Raw genomic sequence first — 8969 nt, 5'->3', positions numbered from 1 at the left:
TGTAGACGTAGATACAGCGTGGTTCTGTGGCTGCTGTGAGAATTATAAATTAGGCAGCCCGACAGCACGTTCAGCAGGAGTGAGAGTGAAATGAATTTGAGTAGCTTCTTTTTAGTACTTGCCAAAATCGTGAAACTGAAAAGTTAAATTACGTTGTAATTGCAAGGAAATGAGATATTTTTCGTTTACTAAGACAAATTCGGGCTTGTAGTACATGGTCCTGTAGAAGTGCTTTTAATAACATCAAAGACCAGCATATTATATAATAGCTTGGATAGCACACGGTTTATGCGGATAAGAAACTTGCGCGTTTTTACCAGTGCCGGTGGAGTTGTATTTAGATCATTTAGAAAAGGAGCTGCTTAATTATTTGTTATAATAACAGCATGTGCGTTGTAAGCGTCGTTTTGAATATTATGGTTTTGTTGCCTCTGAAGCGATGGCACGCACGTAGAGTGCAGGGCTTATATGCATAAGGCCTGAGCAGAAGAAAAGAAAGAAACGGGCGAGGCGATTGGCATCAAAACATACTGGAAATTTATGCTAATACTGCTCTCATGTCTTTTTATAGGAGTTAAAAAATTATTGGGTAATTGTCTTTTATTTTCATATTTTTCTCTCATTACAATTCCAAAAATAAATTCTTCATGTACATTGAAATCAGTATGTTACTTTTGTTTGCCGCTAAGCACTAAACACCAATTCACCCCACTCCTCCGCCAGGTTGTGTTCCTTCACAGGAGAGGCCAAAATAACGTGCTACTCTGGCTCTCTATATGCAGTGAACTGATGATTTTTCATGCACAGCCTTTCTTCTTCCAGCCAACAGGCATCACAGGCATCATGCTACATACAGTAAAGTCATGAGTCACCGAAACATGTATGCTAGAAATGTTCACAATAATTTACCGCGATCTGGCCCTTGGTTTTTTGCTGGCTCCGAAGTGGTCATACAATGAACGAAGAAGGATTTTGTGGAAGAGGTACTTTGAAAACCGCACTGCACCTTTATGGGTAGAATGTCATCAATATACCAATAAAACAATTTTCAAGCTGTTTTCATAACGTAAAACCCAGTTTTCACCCCGCTTAATATCTAAGGCGTAAAATCGGTATTTTTTTCAAGTAGATACACCTATTGAAACCGTTCAGCTGCAAGAGTGTGTTTAGTTTATTGAAAAAAACAATAAATAATACAGCAACTTCCCCTCAGGACACGGCCATTGATCCGTTCGCGCAGTTACTGACAGAATTATGATGCCAAGTATCGCTTCTACTGCTAGTAACCTCCACCGCATCCACTGCACTGCCTCTGAACACAAATAGAAGAGTGCATTAGGCACAGTGCGTGGTCTCGTTTACGGCCTCTGGCTTGAATGGTGTTGCCCAAGTCCCAAACCATGAACCTACGATGCTACCGAATAGCGTTAGCAGGGCGATATCAGTGCACATCGTAGGTAAGCGCCAAAAGTTTATGGGCGCCGCTGTGGCGATAATCAACCCCATATCATGTGCTGAAGCCCCGTGCTCTTTTTTCATGGCTTCTGCTTCCTAAGGATGCCCTTCTCCTTGCGCGGGGCTTTCTCGTTGGTGCCCTTGTGGTCCTCGGCTGCGCTCCTCTCCTGCATCCACACAGCGTCGGCGTCGCACCTCGCGCCTCCGTTCCCGACATGCCCCTGCTAGGGCCAGCGCTTAGCTTGCGGATAATGCGCGGCTGCCTCTTCCGGCCCTCAGCCGCAGGCGTGCTGCCGTCTGCCGCAGGCTTTGCCGATGACGTCAGCATCGCCTCGTCCAACATAGTCGTGGTGGGGCTGAAATACTCGGATGCTGACGTAGAGGCACTCGGGGTCTTTTCGGCTCGTTCCGCGGTATCCTTGTCGTACACGTCGTTGATGATGGCCACCATGCACTGCACGTAAATCGGCGTAAGAAAAGAAGGCGTGAGCAGGTGCAAAATGGTAAGGTATGTGAGGTTTATTTTGTAAAGCTGACACCGGCTATAAGAGACGTTGCACTGGAGCCCTCGAGATTAACGTATGACACATGGAGGTTTTTAAAAAGGACTGACACCACACATGCCGCCGACTCCCGTTGTTCATCGCCTTCACCAAACTGTTGATGCCGCGGCCACGATTTAACCGCGCAGATTAGGAACAGCAGCCCAGCGCCCTCCCACAGAGCCGCCGCGGCTGGTGCAGCTGTGGAAAGTTTACTATTATTATAGATTCCCCTGGTGTTTGATTCTAAATAATAAAAAAGGGTCCTTGATGCATACTGATAACGTCCGCGTTTTTGAGCAGCGAGGGCAAAAATTCATCCCGCGCTAAAGAGATTTAGAATGCTAGCAGGGCGTACGAAGCGACATTGCATCAACAAGAATAAATCTGCTTGCGCTGTATAGTTTCGACAAGGACTTGAAAAATTACACACCCAGCAGCTTACCGTCGGTTGCCTGCAAGGTATCTACTGAGGTAATCGTTAATATAGTCTGTATAGCCTTAGACTTCCATAAAACAAATGACCAGGCAGGATTTCGTAAAGGATGCTCGACAGTAGACCATGTTCACACAATCGGTCAGATGACAGAGGAAAGCGCCGACTATAACCAACCCCTGTATATAGTCTTCATTGATTACGAGAAAGCATTCGGCTCAGTTGAAAACTAAGCAGTCATGCAGGCATTGCGGAATCAAGGTGTAGAACAGACTTATGTGAAAATGCTGAAAATATAACAAACGTACAGCTACGATAGGCCTTCCCAAAGTCAGGAATAAAAACTCCAATACGGAAGTGAGTTAGGCAGGGAGACACACTCTCGCCAAGGGTATTCACAACCTGTTTACAGGAAGTATTCCGAGATCTGGATTGGGAGCAGTTGGGGATAACAGTGAATGAAGAATACCTAAGTAATTTGCGAATCGCTAGTGACTATTCCTCTCTGAGTCACGCAAGAGGGGAACTATAAATCATGATCAATGAGTTTACATAAAATTCACATGCAAAAAACGAAAAAATGTTCAACTGTGTAGCAAAGAAACAGCGGTTCACAATTGGTATCAAGGGGCTGGAAGTCGTAAAGGAATGCGTCAACTTAGGCCAGGTAGTTACTGCTGATCCGCATCTTGAAACCGAAATAACTACAAGCATAACAATAGGGTGTAGCGCATATGGCAGGTTTTTACAGGTCATGAATGGCAGTTTACCAATATCCCTCAAGAGAACAATATACAACAGCTGTATCTTACTGGAACTCGCCTATGGGGCAGAAAACGGGAGGCCAAAGGAAAAACTTGAGCTTAAGTTAAAGACAACACAGAGGGATGAAAAGAAAAATGATAGGTGTAACGTTAAGATACTGAAAGTGGACAGAGTGGATCAGGGAAGAAGTGCAGGTTAATAACATCCTAGTCAACATCTAGCGGAAGAAACGGGCTAAGGCAGCTCATGCAATGCGATGGCAGGATAGCTGTTCCTCAAGCGTAACTGAATGCATCGCAAGAAAAGGCAAGCAACAACAGGGTGCGGCAGAGGTTTGGTGAGCGGAAGAAATTAGGAAGTTTGCAGGCACAGGGTGAGCGCAGCTGGCAGAGGTCAGGGTTAAATGGAGAGACCTGTAAGAAACCTTTGCCCTGCAGTTGGCGTAATAAGAATGACGATGATGATGAACATGAATTTATGAGTATTACATGTGCAGCTAGCGGCAACGTCGCTGCTCGGAAAGCTTTAACAGCGCAATTTGCCTAACAGGTGAAAAATCCTGCCTGAGGATCGATGACAGCTGTGCGCAATTCTAAATCATGCTTGCAAGGGCGGTGTTGCAAAGTGGGGTTCCGCTGTGACCGGCGTGGGAAGCAAACGACAGCTGCCGGCATTTCTCAAAACAAGTATGTGGTGTTCCTACCGGCGTACAAGAGGCAGGCTCCAGCCATCTTGGCCAAGATCTCTCCTCATGTCAGCTATGACGTCCGACTTCGTGTTACAACATCGTCCCGTGAAGCTTTAGCTCCTCTGAGCCGTCTTCTTGGCCCTGCTTGTGCCTACCGCTTCAGCAGCCATCTCCTTGCCAAAGCGTTGCTACCAAAATGCTAAGGCCACAATGACTAGCTCGCGCTCGGCAGCCTTCGGGCTCCGCTACTTTGTTCAGGCGCGAACGTCTGTTTGCGCGCTGCTAAACGACCGGCATCACTTCTCCTGTTTCGCTTCTTGACCCTAGGGAGAAACGTTGGATTTGTGCGGCCCCATCTGTTACAGACGCTCCTCAGGACACCAGTGACGTGGAATAGCGTCAAATAACTCCTTGATGCGTTGGAAGGCGGTTATGCGCTTTGCGGCTTTAGGTGCTTGCGGTGGTTGGTGTATCCAGAGATAGCCACAGGGAAAACTTTCAGCTCCTGGCCGGGAAGTTACTGATCTTTGCGGCCAGAGCGGCAGTCCATGGCGTTGTATTCACCGGCCCGGCACATCGGATGCCTGTGACTGCTGTTGCTACTTCTATATCCCTATGGATAATACCTCTTCCACTTGTGCAGCGACTCGTTATCGCCGCGGCGCTCTGGGCGCAGCGTGCAGTGTCCCGATCCCCTGCCCACCTATCTCGGTGCATTGTGTAACCTGATGCCTCAGGTGACACCTACATGCTGTCTTAATACTTCCTTCATTCCCATCCGTCTGAGCGTCGGGAATGTGTTCCTCCAATGTACGCTGCAGGGAAGTTAAACGGTTTCATGTGCGCTGCAACAATATTTATGTACAATGCCAATTCCACTGTACCACAATGGCTCCAATTCTGGAAGAAGTTCAAGGAAACCTCCCGCGAAAGCAGAGGAACATAATGAAATTGAATGGTAGCCTTAAGATCAGCATTAAGGCTACGGCGCAATAGGATATTAAGCATATGCCGCGGCGCAAGTCGCTACGGCGGCAACGCCAAGATTAAGGCTCAAACCCACTCCTCTTGTTTTTCTAGGCTAGGCTCGGCTTGCGGCCCATGACAACAGCGCATGCTACGGAAAGCCACGCACACCAGTCTTCCTGGCCTCCAGCGCGCCGATCCTGGCGTCAGCGATGCCAGGACCCCTAATAGTTCTGGCAGGTAACGGTGTTCAAGGCAGCGCAACCATGTCTCTGACGGAACCGGTAAGACAAACGACATCGAGAACCATCGGCATAAAAGACGTTTCCTGGAGATCGGTTAGCAGTGCGCACGGTGGCAACGTCAAGATGAGGGGCTCAAACCCGTTCCTGTTGATGGTCCAGGTGAGAAAATACTGCCAGAAGTCATGCCGCAATAACAACGTTAGATTGCTGTTGGTGCCGTGACCGCAATCCTCTGAATGATTGTGTGAAATTCTTGCTAACATTGGTGCCTATTTGCGGTCATTACTTCTTTGCGGTGATATTGAGACGAATGCTGATGCGTCTGTGACGGAACCGCTAAAATTGATAGCCGAGGATATCCAGGAAACACAAAATGACAGGGCTGAGACTAATCACAAGTCGGACGTGATCAACAATATGTTAGAAAAGATCACGACGCTGGAAAAGCAGGTTTCCGACTGTCTCAAAAGAATAACTGACCTTGAATGCGACCTTGCATTCACGCGCAAGAAACTCAACGAGCTCGACGAAAGCTCGACGAAAACAGAACTCGACGGTCGAATGTTATCATTTATGGAGTAAAGGAAGGAAAAGATTGAACTTAGAAAAAATCCGCACGAAACAGCATCGAAAAATCTTTCGGGGAATTTTTGGACTTCGAAACCAGGGGCATTGAAACAATTCATCGGATCGGAAACCGCTAGCCGAACGACGATCACGGCATGAACGGGGCCGTTATTCTAAAGCTACTTGACCAGCGCGACAAAGTCGCTATATTGAAGCGGTGCTATAAACTAAATGGGTCCAGCCATTCACTTGGTGAAGATTTTTTTCGAACAATCCCAGACATAAGGAAGAAGCTATGGGAAAGAACTGAAGCAGCCGCGACCGCAAAGGAAAGATATTCCTTGCCTGCGACAAAGCTCGGATTAATGGCCGCCTTTTCGCTTCAGACAACGATTCTAACGGTATCGCATAACGTGAAAAAGAAATAAACGACCGTGCGTACGCATGCGTACACAGCCGTTGGCAATGAATTGATGGTTTCAGCATGTTCGTGGAATGTATTTATGTACCATCGTGCCAGAATAAATTTTTGTTGTTAGTGCGCACTTGTCCTGTGTCCTTCGTTCCGGTGGCGTTTTGTTAGTGTGTAGCGCGTTATTCAAACCAAAACATGCGTACGCGCAGCACTCGAAACCGCAGTCAGCAAAAATCCTAAACATCAACGCGCGAATCCTTGCCAACAAATTTTAACAATTGGAAGCTCTTCTCCTCGCTTATCAGCCTGATGGCACCGTCTTTACAAAGACATGGCTACATCCCAACATTTTAGGCCAAGAAATCGTGCCACCAGAATATGCGATTGTGCGCAAGGGGAGGAAAACAAGAGGTGGTGGCGTTGCTTTGCTGTTCAGATGAGGAATATAGTTCATTGTCATGCCTGGGAATGCGGGAATCGAGGCAGTTTGCTGTATCATCCGTCTAAAAGATGGTGTCATTCATATCGCTGAAGTTTACCGACCACCCAGTGCGTAACAACGGATTCTGGAATTTTTCTCAGAATACAAGAAAAAACATACAACTTGTGGCAGCAAAATAATAATGGCGGGCGACTCAGCATGCCTGACAAAAAACGGAATTAAAGTTTCCGGGAAATGTTATAAATCATATCAAATGAGATATCCAGCTCACATATAACCCTACGAAGATTGTCAATTTCTAAACCAGGATTCCCGGTTGCTCCAGTTTCCTAATGGACGTTGTATTCATTAGCGACCATTTTCCTGAAAACACTGCTCATGTCGACGGTGTTGAAGGCTTATTCGATCATTAGATAATCTTCTGGTATTTACAACTTGTAAACCCGGTACGAACATTAGGCCCTACAAAGCGCGTGCTCTCGTTCAATAAAGCAGATGACGCTTCTATCATGACATATCTTATTTTCAAATGTGACAACTTTTCAGATCTCGCTTCCGATGTAAATTCGTCTATAGACGCGCTGTGGTCCAAGTTCATCGTGATGCACTCTATAAACACTTTCGTGCCACAAGTAAACAAAATAACTACAAAATACAGCCCTTTGGAAATGTCCTTGTAAAGCGTAAAACTGAGAGAGTGCGGAAAACAGAAAATCGGGTACATGTAGGAAAACAATCCGAAATACCCCGGTTAACAAGGTCATTAAAAAGTAAACTACGGAATGCCAAAAACTATTTCCTTAAATTTTAGTTACACAGCTTCATAGGGAAGTTGGCCTAAAAATTCTGGCGCCATCCTAACCTACCCTACTTGACTGCTCAGGAAGACAACGAAAAAGCTTACTACCTAATAATTTCTTCCAATCTATTTTCATCGTCGATAACCGTTTTTTGGACAACTATCTACAAAGCCACAACAAGAACAGTGCTTTAGGCACCCCAAGATTATCACAAGCCGGCATTTTGTCCCTTTGTTGAATATGTGTGAGAAAACATGCTTTGATCCAGATCAAACCTTGAACACATTTTTGAAGAAGTACGAAAAACTTGTGAAGAAATTCCTCCATTTATTCTCTCAAAATTGATCCGCGAAAGCCGCCTTCCTGGTGAGTGGAAGGTTGCCGAAATAATTAACACACCTAAAACAAGGACTCCACTTGCTTTTCCAACTACCGGCTTATTTATCTAACATGCACTCGTTGCAAAATAATCGAACATATAACTTTGAAACACTTGAAGCAATATACGGAATCACACAATCTACTTCATCCAAATCACCATGGTTTTCAAGACGTTGTATCAACCGTCACCCAACTCGTGGAAACCCTTGATTATTTAACTCAAAATATTAATTGTCTACTTGAGGTTGACATGTTTTTATGGGCTTTTCTAAAGCTCCGAGTGAGAATGGAAAACATTTTCTCAGTACCATGTAGCAATTCCTTGAAGGAAGTAATATTTATTCCCTCTAAGCCCGGAAGAAACCACGTTAGTCAGGAATAAACTGTTTGTTTTTGATGGAATAAAGTCGGTTCCAAACTAGGAATTCAACAGAGGACAGGCGATTTTTTACAAGCCTGGCCATCTTTTGAGTAGATTCATGTTTAGTGTGCTTTCTCATCGCGGCAGACACCAGAGATGTAAGCGTAGGCATACGCCCCAGATTGCTTCTTGTATCGAGTAGTACAGCATCTCATAATGACAGCGGAGGCAGCTGCGAAAACGAAACTGATATTTTAAGTGTTAAGAAACAAAAGACCGCAAAATTAGTCTGGAAACAAACTAGAGAAATGATATCGTTGCTGAAATCAAGCTGACGAAAGGAGCATGGACGGAACGTAATGCAAAATCAAGATAACGGATGACTCGTCACGGTAACCGAATAGAAAGGAAGAGTAGTATTTAGCGTCAGAGACCGGTGGGTGCACAAGTTTAGGTAGTTTGTGGGTTAAGGTGAACTCAGCTGGCACAGGCCAGAGTTAGAGAAGTAGGGAGAGGCCGTTCTACTCCAAAGCACGCATTTATTGTGATCATGTCGACAATGAGTGCAGCACACATCCTCTTGCGCCCAGTATTATATAACACATCGCTCCCGCAACGTTAACCGTCCACTGCTGCACACCACCTTTGCATTCGTTAAGCTGAAAGCCTAGATGTCTTTCCTTGAGTTTCGTCATTACGGAAAGTCGAATACTCCTGGAGCACCAGTGAATCGTTCCAGGAACCTCCGACACCTTCACACTACATACGAATGGGTCAATATAGCAATTTGAATGAATTTTCTAACTGAACTACCATGGTTAAATTATGAACTCCCTTCCATAGCACTACATATCGAACATGCTGTGATGACCCTCATAATGCGCAGGTCCACACGGGACGGAGAGG

Source organism: Amblyomma americanum, chromosome 9, assembly GCF_052857255.1.
Source record: "Amblyomma americanum isolate KBUSLIRL-KWMA chromosome 9, ASM5285725v1, whole genome shotgun sequence".
Lineage (NCBI taxonomy): Eukaryota > Metazoa > Arthropoda > Arachnida > Ixodida > Ixodidae > Amblyomma > Amblyomma americanum.
The sequence above is the reverse complement of the archived record's forward strand: the minus strand, read 5'-3'. Positions refer to the sequence as shown.